The sequence below is a fragment of the Trichosurus vulpecula genome, chromosome 3 (assembly GCF_011100635.1).
Source record: "Trichosurus vulpecula isolate mTriVul1 chromosome 3, mTriVul1.pri, whole genome shotgun sequence".
Lineage (NCBI taxonomy): Eukaryota > Metazoa > Chordata > Mammalia > Diprotodontia > Phalangeridae > Trichosurus > Trichosurus vulpecula.
Window position 1 is genome coordinate 330079838 of NC_050575.1, and position 12435 is coordinate 330092272.

Here is a 12435-nt window from a genome sequence, read left to right on the forward strand (position 1 = left end):
CACCTTAAAAATAGACTAACCCAAATGGTAAAAGCGGTCCAAAAAGCCAATGAGAAAAAGAATGCCTTAAAAACAGAATTGGCCAAATGGAAAAGAAGGTCCAAAAGCTCACTGATGAAAATAATTCCTTAAAAATTAGAATGGAGCAAATGGAAGCTAATAACTTTATGAGAAATCAAGAAATTATAAAAAAGAACCAAAAACTGAAAAAATAGAAGACAGTGTGAACTATCTCATTGGAAAAACAACTGACCTGGAGAATAGATCCAGGAGAGATCATTTAAAAATTGTTGGACTACCTGAAAGTCATGATCAAAAAAAGAGCCTAGACATCATCTTTCAAGAAATTATCAAGGCGTGATATCCTAGAACCAGAGGGTAAAATAGAAATTGAAAGAACCCACCAATCGCCTCTTGAAAAAGATCCCACAAGAAAAACTCCTAGGAATATTGCAGCCAAATTTCAGAGTTTCCAGGTCAAGGAGAAAATATTGCAAGCAGTTAGAAAGAAACAATTTGAGTATTGTGGAAACATAATCAGGATAATACAAGATCTAGCAGCTTCTACATTATGGGATTGGAGGGCTTGGAATATGATATTCCAGAGGTCAAAGGAGCTAGGACTAAAACCAAGAATCACCTACCCAGCAAAACTGAGTATAACACTTCAGGGAAAAAATTAACTTTCAATGAAATAGAGGACCTTCAAGCATTCTTGATGAAAAGACCAGAGCTGAATAGAAAATTTGACTTTCAAATACAAAAATCAAAAGAAGCATGAAAAGGTAAACAGGAAAGAGAGATCATAAGGGACTTATTAAAGTTGAACTGTTTACATTCCTACATGGAAAGATGATATTTGTATCTCATGAGACCTTTCTCAGTATTAGGGTAGTTGAAGGGAATATACATATACTTAGAGAGGGAAAAGGGTGAATTGAATATGAAGGGATGGTATCTAAAAAATAAAATTAAGGGGTGAGAGAGCAACATATTGAGAGAGGGAGAAAGGGAGAGATAGAATGGGGTAAATTAACTCACATAAAAGAGTCAAGAAAAAGCTGTTATAATGGAAGGGAAGGGGGGGGAGGTGAAAGGGAAGGAGTGAACCTTACTCTCATTGGACTTGGCTTAAGGACAGAATAACATACACACTCAATTGGATATCTTACCCTACAGGAAAGTAGGGGGGAAGAGAACAAGAGGGAGGGGATGATAGAGGGGAGGGCAGAGTGGGGGAGGGGTAGTCAGAAGCAAACACTTGAAAAGGGACAGGGTCAAAGGAGAAAATTGAATAAATGGGGGAGGGGATAGGATGGAGGGAAATATAGTTAGTCTTTCACAACATGACTATTATGGATGTGTTTTGTGTAACAATACATGTATAACCTATATTAAACTGCTTGCCTTCTCAAGGCGGGGCAGGGGGGGAACAGGAAGAAGGGAGAGAATTTGGAACTCAAAGTTCTAAAACCAAACATTAAAAACTATTTTTACATGCAACTAAGAAATAAGATATACAAGCAATGGGGTATAGAAATCTATCTTGCCCTACAAGAAAGTAAGGGGAAAGAGAATAAGGGGGCAGGGAGTGGGGTGATAGAAGGGAGGGTAGACTGGAGAAAGGGGCAATCAGAATACATGCCACCTTGGGCTGGGGGGAGGGGAGAGATGGGGAGAAAAATCTGTAGTTCAAAATCTTGTGGAAATAAATGTTGAAAACTAAAAATAAACAAATTAATCTTTAAAAAAAAACTATGCTGTACTCATTTTGTATCCATTCCATATATACTTATATAGATCCATGTTGTTTCCCTGTGTTAACAAGAAAGTCCTTGAGGGCAAAGAGTGTTCTACTTCTGGCTTTGTTTGCCTAGTCCTTAGTTCGATGCCTGGAACATAGAGAGTACTTAATAAATGCATATTGATTTCTTGATAATGATCCTAATCCTATTATTGCATGTGTATAGCTTTTGCAACTTTTCCAAAAACCTGCTGATAATTTTTATATGATATTTGGACCAGATATCATTATTCTAATTTTACTTATGAGTAAACTGAGGCACAAAGAAATTATAAATGACCTGCTTCAGTTCACACAGTTGGTAAACAGCAATTGCAGTCTCACATCCATCCCTACCACTAGACTGAAATTCCTCTCTGCAAAGGCCATCAGGAATCTTTTAATTGCTAAATCCAATGGAGGCATTTTGTTTTTTCAGATTTCTTCCTGGACCACTCCTGGATATTTTATCCTCCTTGACTTTTCATGACAATGTTCTTTCTTGATTCTACTCATATCTATCTGAGCCCTTCCTAGCTATTTTCCTTGCTGACTCTTCGTCATCATCCCTTCCTTGCCCCCTATGTGGGGGTGTCTCCCAAAGTACTATCCTGAACTTTCTTTTCTCTTTACACTCTTTCTCTTGGTGATATTATCAGCTCCAATGACTTCAACTAGAAGTTATATGCAGATGACATCCATACACATATACATATGTATGTGTGTATTTATATATGTGTGTATGGGTACATATGTGTAAATATATACACACATGAACTAGTATATGTGCATACACATACAGGTATGTGTGTGCATTTGTATATAATGTTTATCTTCAACTTTAAATGCAGACACTGCTGCCAGTTCATGATATTTTGGGACCCTTCCTAAAATGCCAATGAAAAGTCCAAGTCCTCCAAACCTTTGAAGTTTATAAGGTTCTCCTTTGGTCATAAGTTGGGAGCAGAAGGTAGTACATGCCCCCATCAATCCTAAATGATTCGTTCTCAGAGGTTTGCTGGTATAACTCTCTCCTGACTCACCAATGGCATGCCAGAATCTGAACAGGCCTGCTATTTTAATAGAAAACCCACAAGGGCTGTGTGCGTGCATGTGCTCGCATGCGCACACATGTGTGTGTGTGTGTGTGTGTGTGTGTATGTGTGTGAAAGAGAGAGAGGGAGAGAGAGAGACAGAGAGAGAGAGAGAGAGAGAGAGAGAGAGCACTTATCTTCCTACTGAATTCCAATCTCACTTAACTAAAAACCTATTAGAAATTTCTACCTGGTTCCTCTCTCCACATCTCAAACTTAACATGTCCAAAAGGGAACTCATAACTTTTCTCTCTTCCTAACTTCTCTATTTCTGTAGAGGGGACCACCTTCCAGTTGCCCACATACGCGACCTTGGAATCTTCTTTGACTTTTGCCTCTTCCTTTTCATTCCCTTTGCCTATATACCTACACATCTCTCAAATGCATCCCATTCTCTTTACTCATAGAGCTACTACCATGGTACTTCAGATTCTTATCAACTCTTGCCTAGATTATTGTGTTAGCCTCTTAATTGGTCTTTCTTTTCTCCAATTCATTTTTCACACAGCTGCCAATTTGATATTGCTAAGGAAGGGGCCTGACCACGCTCAATAATCTGCAATATATCCTTCTTGCCTCTAGTAGAATATACAAATGCCAGCACTTAAATCTCTTCACAATCTGGCTCCAACCTATCTTTCAAGAATGAGTTCCCTTTAATTGTGTCCTCCCTGTCTCGCCCCTCTCCATGCCCCCAGAGTCTATGTTCAAGCCAAATCTCTCTACATAGTTCCTTGAACATGGCATTCATTCTATCTTTTGGCTCCATAACTTAGCACATACTATCCTCAGTGTATAAAATGTTCTCCCTCTTCATCTTTGCCTCTTGGTTCCCATAGTTCCCTTCAAAGCTGACCTTCCACATAGACTCTTTCTTAGTCCCTGAGTTGCTAGTATTCCCTCAAAAAATATATTTCAAATATATTATGTTTACATGTGTGTATTTGTTGTCGTCCCCCCCACCCCGACCCACCTCCTCTGCTCCAGCAAGAACTGCTTCATTTCTTTGTATCCCCAGCACCTAGGACAGTTCCTGGTACAAAATATGCCTTTTGTAAATGCTCCCTGAATTGAACTGGCAAAGATGAGACTAGAACTCAGGCCTCATGCCTTTTGGCTTCTAGGCGTTTTGCTACATTTAGAGGGAAAAAAAACCCTACATTCAATAAGCATTGAGAAAATCTATTTTGACAGCCTGGGCTGAGAGCCCAGTCTTTGGCTGCTTCTTCAGGTTCTGGAATCCTCCCCTCACCCATTCTATCACAGGCCTGAATGGAGGAAGTAAAAATTAAAGGTCCCAGGGAAAAGGCTCAAATCATTTTGTCTTATTTTTGTACCAACTGGACACAAACTGAAGAAGAGAGCTTAATGTACAGAATGAAAGGCATAATAAAAAATCCACTGATTATGTAGCATCACCTTCTTCATGGAATGAGTAGATATTTTTACAGAGGTATGTTGAGGTAGCAAATATGAATTGTCTTCCAATTTATGAAGATATAATAGAGCTGGCAGCAATGACTTTATTCCTCGGATACAGAATACTAAGAAAGGAGGGCTACTCCTTTACAATTAAGGGCCTAGCTTAGGAACCAATAAAATGAAATATTCATTTATATACATAGTCAAGGAACTCATTAGCCCAAGGTTGGCACAGGCTAGTCCATTAACAGGCTTCAAATATAACTGGGTTCAATAAGGCATTAGAGAAATGCATGGATATTAGATCCATCCAAAGCAAAACTCATTATTTTTTGTCAAATCACCTTTTCGTTTAAATTTCCCTATTCCTCTTGTAGGTGCTATCCATCTTTTCTTCCCCCACAGCAGACCATAAGAGAGAATTCAATATAAAAGAGTAAATTTCCATTTCAAGAAAACCTATATAATAAGTACTCCACATTGTTTTCAAAGCTGCCCAGCTTTTCTTTGTTTCCTTGTTGGTTTTCTTTTGTTCTCTGCTATGCACTTTTTACTTTATTTTTCCCCTCCCTACCCCACCACCCTAAAGAAGGCCACAATTAAGTGTAGATAGACAGAGAGACAGGTAGACATAGATATCTATAAACATAGACATATATACACATATATACTCACACACATGTACTATGCTTATTTCCTCCCATCATCTGTTTCTCTGAAGGTGGATGGCACTTTCCTTCATAAGTTCAAGTCTTTCCATGTTTTTTTTTCCCTAAATCGCCCAGTTCATCACTTCCTCCACAATTCCTACACCATTTACCACCACTCTTCCATACTCCCACATTTCTAACCTTGGTGTTCTCCTTGGTTCCTTACCTCCCTTATCCGACATATCATCAGTTATCAAATCTCGCCATTTCTACCTTTGTGATATCTCTTACACTTGACCCTTTCTTTGTGCTCACCAAGCTACCACTTTAGTTCAGAACCTCCTCAGTTCTCACTTAGACTTTTGCGATGTCCTCCAAACTGGTCTCCCCAAATCAAGAATTTCTCCAATTCAATCCAAGCTCTACATAGATGCCAAAGTGATTTTCTTTTACTGTAGATCAGACCACATCACACTAATCCCCTATTGCCTCTAGGATAAATGCAAATTCCATTCTTTGGCTTACAAAAGCCTTTACAATTTGGCCTCAAACTTTCTAGACTCCTCCTGTGATATTCCCTTTCCTGCATGCCACAGTACAGCCAATCCGGCCTTCTCTATATTCTTCACATGTAGCATTCCATTTTCTTTTTTTTTGAGGGGGGAAGGCAAGGCAATTGGGGTTCAGTGACTTGCCCAAGGTCACACAGCTAGTAAGGGTGTCAAGTATCTGAGGCCGGATTTGAACTCAGGTCCTCCTGACTCCAGGGCCAGTGCTTTACTCACTAAGCCACCTAGGTGCCCTGTAGCACTCCATTTTCAAACTCCATGACTTTGTACTAGCTATATCCCATGCCTGGAATGTTCTTTCTCTTGATGTCTATCTTACTGAATCTGTCTCTTCCTTCGAGATGCAGCTGAAGTGTCAACTTCTATGTAAAGCCTTCCTTGATCTCATATCCACTGCTAGTGCCCTCCCTCCCTAAGTACTTTGCATTTATTGTGCACCTATTGTGTATATATTTATTCTCTTTATAATTATGTACTGATATCTTGTCCATTATAATAGGATGTGAGCTCCTTAGAAACACTGATTCTTTCTTTCTTTTTCTTTGTGTCCTCAATGCCTATCACAGTACTTGGCACAAAAAATATGCTTAATAAATACTTGATCATTCATTGATTCATTCGTATTAGTGTGTGAGAGCAAACATTGAGAGTCAGTCAATCAATCACCCTTTACCAAATAACTAATAAAAGAAGTAACAAGAGAAGCTAGTCCTAGAACATTTAAGTAAGAAAATCTCTATTGAATCAACCAAAGACATTAAATTAATGTAATCCAATTATATCCTTTGAGTGTTCAATAAATATAGCAAGCTAGTTCAGATCCTGGCATTTCACTGGAGAGCCAAGAGAGAGTGGTTCCAGCCAAGTCTCTAAGAAGGAATCTCTTTGGGGAGGGTGGGAATGAGGTAAGAAGCCTTTTCTTTCCTTCTCCCCCCAAACCATGACCAGAAGAAAACTTTGTGGGATTTAGAGTTGGTGGGTTTGAATCATTGTCTAAATAGTCTTCTCATTGTCATCCTAGGAGTGTCCCCCAAACAGCAGCAATGGGCAGCAGTGTCTGTACTAGCAGCTGAAGATAAACTAGACACACTCAAAAAAGGCAGATACAGGGCTCTAAAAGGAGCTGAGGAGAAAACTATACTATATGTATGGGGAACTTCTGGAAGCCCTCACAAAGACCTATTGCCGGTACGGAAGATTTTGAGCCAAAGTTACCTCTTTGTCCCATGTGCTCTCTAACCTTGAGCCCACTTTCCTCCAGATTCTGTATATACTCATGGGAAACTATAACTGTTTTGGGGGAGGATTCCTTATACAAATTTTTCTTATTGCCCCACCTTATTAATAAACCACTTCTAAAAGCCTAAGTATAGATGGCTAATTAATATTAACTGATAATCTAGAGGGAGAGGATTCAATGGGAACTTGTCGGCAATATCATAAGGAAACCATCCTTAGTCCTTCAGACTCTTCTAGAACCCTGGATGAAAAGTAAGACCTACTTTCTGGAGACCCAACTACCCTCAACAATAAGAGAGAAATTTCAAAGAGAAGATAGTTTGGGGGGAAAGAGAATGACCTCTCAAGGTCACTGTTTTCTTGTTTGTAAAATAATACAATTGGGGAAGATAGTATCTAAGACTCTCCTAACAACTATAAATTGTTACTGATTAAGTCTCTTGTTAGGGCAGCAAGGAGGAGCAGTGGATAGAGTACAGGGCCTGGAGTTGGGAAGACCTGAATTCAAATTGGGCCTCAGACACCTACCAGCTGTGTGACCCTGGGCAAGTCACTTAACTCTGTTTGCCTCACTTTCCTCATCTATAAAATAAGCCAGAGAAGTAAATGGCAAACCATCCCAGTATTTCTGCCAAGAAAACCCTAAGTGGAGTTACAGAGAGTTGGACACAACTGAAAATGACTGAATAAATAAAGTCTCATGTTCCAGGTTATGCCATGAGCTACAGAGATGATATAAAGCTTTCACAGGTAGCATGACAGGATCAATCATAGGGTGTGACATTGTAATGGACCTTAGAGATCAACTAGTCAAACCCCATCAATATTCAGGTAAGGAAACTAAAGCCAAAAGAAATGAAGTGATTTATGTAAGGTCCTGTGGGCAGTGGGTAATTCAGAATTAGAGTCAGTATCAATCCAACTCCCAATTCAGTGTTTTGAATCTGTCACAAGGTCAATATGACCTTCAGTCCACAATTAGACCTTCTGAGTATCTTCTTCTTCTTTCATGTGTGTCTGGGAAAACACTGCAGGTCCATAATGAAAATGATCACTTTGGAAATAGTGCTTGACCTTTCTCTTGCTTGAAGTAAAAGTAGAATGGCCATGTGTCAGAGATGCTCAAATGGAGACAGCTGGATGCAATGGGAGAAATTGGTCCTAGACTTCTAAGGTCACTTCTAACTTTAGACTCTCTGACTTCCTGATTGTACTTGGATTTGACTCCATGTTCCCAGATGTTAAAAATAGGCACATGGTGAATAGCTCCCACTCCCCATCAACAGCCAGGATTATTACTAGTCTTGACTCTGTCAAGTCAGTGAATAGGGGTGGAGGGGAGGAAAGGTTGCCCGCCTGGCATAACCTCTATTTTTTTTTATTCTCTCAATTCCACAATCACTAAATTGGTACAAATTTTAAAAGAATGAACAGCCATTTTTTTCAGCATGTCAGAATCCGGTTGGGCTATAATCATTTCTTCACAATGTTTTTAAGTAAAGAATATATTAAGAGAGACATTGTTTTAAAAGTTTTCATGTACAACTGTGGCTTGTCCCAAATTCTCCGTATTCAGATGTCAAACAGTAATTGTTGGTTAGCAGCAAGGTTACCAGATGAGTTAGAAAATGTATTTCAAAGGCATGCCAAGAGGACTTGCAGAAAAAAACACAACTAACAGCAGGTATAGTTGAGGTACATCATATGATTTCATTTTTTAAGAATTCGATATAATCATCATTATATTTAAGAACCTTCCCATTTGTACACTATAATTTTTTGGGGGGAGGGGAGTCTTTTCCTTTCCTTGAGTACATTCATGCAATGGAAGATGAGCATAGTGTTTTAATTTTTTTTAAAAAAGACTGGAAAATACATACCTCTCAGTGGGAAAAATTCCTACTGAGGGATGTGAAGGGAGAGAGGAAACAGGAGGTGAAGAGGAGTATGTAGTTTTCCTCAACATTTCACTAGCAGAGCATGTTTCTACCGACAATATTTTCAATGTATGGTACTTTAGCCTTTGCCTGAGTGATGGAGATAGGCTATGACTCTCTTACATTATTTAAAAGCCTCAATGCAAGTAAAGTAGTTATCATCATCATTATCACCATCATCATCATCAATGACAACTCGCATTTAAATAATGATCGATAAGTATTTATTTAAGTGGGCACACGTATTATGTGTCAGGCACTCAGCTAGGCACGGAATAAAAAGACAAAAGTTAAATTGTCTTTGCCCATAAAGTGTTTATATCCTAATGGAGGAGAAGCCATGCACATGTAGCATATACAAAGTTCAGACAAAGAAGACAGAAGGTAACCTTGGGACAAGGGTGGGACGATAGTAGCAGGGATCAGGGTGTGGGGAGAAAAGGCCTCCTATAGCATGTGGTATTCTAAATGAGTTATCAAGGAAACAAGTGATTATAAAAGCCAGAGTTTAGAAGAGAGGGCATGCCAAGACTGAAAGACAGTCAGTACAAAGGCATGAGGATACAAAATGGAGTATCATAGATGAGGAATAACAGGAAGGTCACTTTGGTTCAACTGTAAGCTGCATGGAGGGAAGTAATGTGTAATAAGTTAGAAAGGTAGGATGGGGCCAGGTTGAGAAGAGCCTTAATGCTAAACAGAACTGTGTTTATTTGATTGTAAAAGTAACAGGGAGCCTCTGGAGATTTAGAACTTGGGAAAATCACTTTGGCAGCTATATGGAAGATGGGTTAAAGTCAGGAGAGGCTCGAGGGAAGCAGACCAAATAGGAGGCTTATTTCAGTGCCTGAAATAGGGCGGTAGCTGTGTGAGTAGAGAGAAGGGAACATAGACACAGGATGTCGCAAAGAAATAAAGAAAAAAATGGTAACAAAGTGAGACTAAGGATATTAAGGTTTGCAAAGTTATGCCTCAAAATAATCCTGTCAGCTAAGTACTGTAAGTATAATTATCCTCATTTATACAGACGAGAAAGCTGAAGCTCACAGAGGTTAAGTGTAGCAGTGGCTTGGAGCCAGCTTGTGTAGGCTCTCTACTTATTGAGAGTTGATTGTTAAATTTTCTGTGAGAGCATTTATACCTTCAAAATCAGCAAACACTAAAAGTCAGGGCTTGATTTATTGTTTTGTTGATTGTCTAGACTTTAAAAAGTGATGAAAAAATGTTAATAATGCAGATTAAACCTGAAAGTGTATTTGAGTAATTTCTTTTCAAATAGCCAATTATTTGGCATTTATCAGCACACTTTTCATTAAGTGCCTTGCCTACGACCAGATATCATGTCAACTGTCTATAAAATCTTTCAGGATTTTAAGCCAGAGTCAAAGATGATCTTTCTTCTATCATCAAATTTTCATCATATCGTGTACCAACCTTTTCAAAATCTTGTTAAAGATCACTGTTATCTTTATTAGAAAAGTAAAGGAGGAAGGTCATATATTTGGAAAACCACTTCCTGATTGCATGGTTCAGGAAAACTAGGCATATATAAAATATCAAGGCATGAGGATGCAGCCTTTCACCAAATATCTAGTGATTAACACATAACCATTAATTCATTCATTAAACATATATTAAGAGTCTACAAGAGTAGTAAGTATCAAATTTGGTGCCCGGGGCAAGCTTCAAAAACTGTACCTTCAGGGGCAGCTAGGTGGCATAGTGAATAGAGCACTGGCCCTGGAGTCAGGAGGACCTGAGTTCAAATTTGGCTTCAGACACTTGACATTTACTAGCTGTGTGACCTTGGGCAAATCATTTAACCCTAATTGCCTTGACCTCCACCCTCCAAAAAAAACCCAACTGCACCTTCAAATAAACTTTTAAGAAAATTCAATTGGGAAACAGAGATGGAAAAACATAATAACACTATGAGGTCACTGCTTGGGGAAGTTCTTGCTGGAGGGATTGGTAGGGAAGGAGAAGTCTATAATACAGTAGCTTCCTATTTCAACCATTCTTGCTAACCAGGTTATAAGATCATTTGTTTTAACACTGATAAGAAAGCATAAGTGTCATCAGCACGATTTAAATTGGGATGCCCTAAGGAAAAGCTCAGCTTATCCCACCTGCATTACAGCTTCTGTGCCTACTATGTGCAAGGCACTATGCTAGAGCCTCAACTACATACATACATACACACATGTATACACATATTCATATAGACATGTACACACATATACATGTGTATACATTTGTCATATAAAATATATTACACATAAACACACATATATAACCATAGGACATATATGGATACATACCCATATATACATGTAAACACATACATACACATATACACCTATAGCTATACATATCCATGCAGGTAGGCAACACAGTGGATAGCATGCTGGGCCTGGAGTTAGGACTAAATTAATTTTCCTGAATTCAAATCTGGCCACAAACACTTACTAGCTGGGAAAGTCACTTAACCCAGTTTGCCTAGGTTTTTTCATCTGAAAAAAAAATGGGCTGGGGAAGGAAATGGCAAACCACTCCAGTATCTTTAATAAGAAAACCCAAATGGGGTCATGAAGAGTCAGACATAACTGAAATGACAGAATACCAACAACATATATACACACAGAGACATAAAACATATATTAATGTATGTATATGTACGCATGCATATATAAACCTATGGTCATTAGTTGTATGTGTATGTATGTGAGTATGACCTATGGCCATTGCATATGACCATTCTGATAATCACTGACTATATTTTTCAATGAAATTCTTCACACAAGGTACTCTCTACCAACCAGAACTTGGAAAAAATAATACTACTCATCTTAGCATACAATTCAATTATTTACCAAAACAAAACAAAACCCTAAGTGAGTATAAGTAAATGGACTGTATTATGAAAACTGTATGCATTTCAAAGCCCCAGCAGAACTTCCTTGAACATGGCGAGGGCCTTATGAGAGACGAAGGGCAAGAGTCAAAGATCCTATCATAACTGTGGTCAGGTGAGTTACACAATAATCATCTCCTGTTCATGTTTGTGGTTTGATGCTCTCAATCTATCTTTTTCACTCTGTCTGCATATGGAGATGGCCAGAATGAAAAGCCTGCCTGCAGCTAAACCTCCCGACGTAAGAGGCTCAGAGTGATGAGTTTGCTTTCTCTTCTCCTCTCTCATCTCAGAGATAATAAACAGATGAGAAAATCATGGCTCACAGGAAAGTTGAGTTAAAATGTACTGCACGTTACTAATCCTAACATAACATTGGCAGCTTGCGCCATACCCCTGCCAAACCCAAATTAACACACTGCCTTACTGGAAGGCAAAGGCTGCAGCTATATTTATAGCTCAATTAACAAGTTTCATAACTAAACCACCAGAAGTCCAAGGCAAACCCGACAAATGCTAGGCATCTGAACACCACCGCGACCCCACCAGAACGCCGCTGTCTTCTAGCATGGAACAGCTCCTGCTATCACCTTGAGAGAACAATGATGCCTGGTGGTGCCACCATCGGGTACTGGAAAGCTGGCTAGGTGACTCAGGTACTTTTCAGGGGGTAAATCTTGTAACAACTTCAAACTGATAAACGTATGGTCTCTTCTGTCAGAGGGATAATTATACTTTCCCTGGCATGCAAATGAAAATGCTGGCTCCTTGGGAGCCAGTGGCTGAGGAGAGCAACCACCATCTTAGGATTCCAGCTCCATGATTCA